Here is a 2,534-nt window from a genome sequence, read left to right on the forward strand (position 1 = left end):
CAATTGTTGAGAAATTGAAAAATTTTATTATTCTGACCGTTTAGTAATGAGACAGTAATTTTGTATTGTAGCTTTGTTAGATATTTGAATTTTGAACGAATTGTTAAGCTTTTGGATTACATTTTACAAAACTTATTTTACTTATTTATCTTACAAAACAAAATATACGAAGTGTAAAAGTAATATTTTATTTAAATTTAAACATTGTTAACATTGAAAATAACTGTTGCGAACAATAAGATAATAATAATTATTATTGATAAACTTTTTTGTGAATGTCAGAAATTAAACTAACTCTAAAAAAAATCATTAGGAAATAGATTTCTCGAGATAATGAAAACTGAATGTGTAATTTTGTATAATTCATTTGACATTGACACGAACATTGAATCATCATTTTCAAACGTCATTTCTAACATTTCTATTCCATTTATTTATACACCTTTACCATATATAAAATCAGTTACTCCTAAACTTTCTGGAATCTTTAAACAACACAATATTAAAATAGCGTACAGTCAAACGCTTAATATTCAATCTAATTTTACTAATGTGAAAGATAACACACCAATCAATAAATTGCCTAACATAGTATATGAAATACCTTGTTTAAATTGTGACAAAAAGTACAATGGTCAGTCGAAAAGGTCACTGATCAGTCCGAAAACTTTCGACAAAAGTGATAGCCGATTATATCCTGATAGATGTTCATTAGCGACTCATGTCTATCACGAAGGACACAATATGAATTATGAATCTGCCAAAGTTTTGACAGCTGAAAAAAACTACAAAAAACGTCTATTTTTAGAAACATTACGTACTGCCCAAAATGATCAATGCATCAATAAGAAAACTGATTTAAATAACCTTAGGGTAATCTAAGCATATCTTTTAGATTTTCAAAAAAAGAATTTCTATAAAAAATTCAACGCTATTGACAACCAACTAACCTAGCCTAACTTATTAAATTCAACTTCACTCATAATGACCTAATATTTGAAATATAATGTTATTTATAAATTAACCAATCAATTTTCAACATCATTCACAACAACCTAACCTTATCTAACCTATAAAATTTAACGTCATCCATAATCTTACCAATGGAAATTAATAACGATTTCTATAGTAACCAGAATCAATATTCCAATCAATTAATTCTATCAAAGGTCAATTTAATTATTGAATTTTGAAATTTAAAACCACTGCAAATCTTAATAAATTATTGTAAGTAAATTTTATTATTGTTATACATTTATACATATTTCATATATTGTATTTAAGCATAACTTCAGTCCCAGACGAAGAAATATCCGAATGCTCGGGAAATATATAAAAGTTAGTCCACTTTGGTGTTTAATTTTGCCACATCCCCAATACGAAAACGCTCATAATCTAGCGACGAAATATAGTTATGCCGGGCCTTAATTTCAATGAGTACTGGAATCAGCTGTGAACGCTTTGCGACTGATCATCCAAAAAATTCAAAATCATGTATTAAAATCCACTTTGCAGACACTTTTTCCTACATATCTTCACTTGCACAACACTGCATAGTCGAAATAAAACCAACAATGTATTTCCTTAAGTAACAACTCTTTAATAATACCCTTCGCAGTAAAACTAGGAATAATGAGGTATGAAAACTAACAAATAACTTCACCAAGCAAATAAATCTGCGCACAAAAGCTTACGGCAGACATTTTAAAATGGTATGTAATACCGTGATATCAGCTTGAACTCTATTGCAATCTCTATGTGAGGGTGTTAATAGTTGATAATTGCTCAATAACAATAATTAATCATCTAAAATCTATTATACAACTAAATAAATATCATGGAAGAATCAACGCACAAAAAAGTATTAAAAATCAAAAGTTCTAGTGGATCATGTTTAAATTTGAAATTTCCTGCGTAAATTGAATATGACGTTCGGAAACTGTGATCTAAATCTCGTTCTGATGTAGAATCATAGATCGACCACAAGTTAAGATCAGGATCCGCAATCAGCTGATAAGTGAACAACCTAAACCCGGGTTACAGTTTCCGAAAAGTCCATCTCTATGTTGTGAGCAAATGTCACCCATAGAGTTAATATTTATCATTCCATAATTCCATATGAAAAATTTGGTACAAACTTATAAATAAGATTGCCGATTTCAAATTTCATATTTTTTCAAACAAGTAGTTTCCATAAAAAATGGTTGTATAGAGCTATTGTCACCTATCGGTAACAATCGAGAACATGTTGAATATTCGCGGGAATTACTCATGTGGTTCCAATTCAATAATTTTTCTTCTAAGAAAAGTCACAACTTGACGTTTGATGACAGAGCTAAGTCGATTTAACAAATATCACCTCTTCCGCTACCTATAGCACAATAGAGCATAATATATAGCACAGTTTAATTAAAAAAAATGACACAGTAATAATTCTTCTGGTAAATCATGAAACGTCAAAATAATTTGTGTTTTATGGAACAACCGTTGATCAGATGAATTCCCTTGACAATTTTGAAGTTGACGGATGATTT

At 29.2% G+C, this 2,534-nt stretch overlaps 1 long non-coding RNA gene across 1 annotated transcript; it reads left to right on the plus strand.

Annotated features, from left to right (window-relative positions):
• The first annotated feature begins 1,195 nt into the window (after positions 1-1,195).
• LOC130901701 (uncharacterized) lies at positions 1,196-1,347 on the plus strand. The gene is made up of 2 exons (XR_009060308.1): positions 1,196-1,227; positions 1,285-1,347. It is a non-coding gene; the product is annotated as an uncharacterized LOC130901701 (long non-coding RNA).
• Positions 1,348-2,534: the final 1,187 nt, after the last annotated feature.

The sequence above is a fragment of the Diorhabda carinulata genome, chromosome X (genome assembly GCF_026250575.1).
Source record: "Diorhabda carinulata isolate Delta chromosome X, icDioCari1.1, whole genome shotgun sequence".
NCBI classification, from domain to species: domain Eukaryota; kingdom Metazoa; phylum Arthropoda; class Insecta; order Coleoptera; family Chrysomelidae; genus Diorhabda; species Diorhabda carinulata.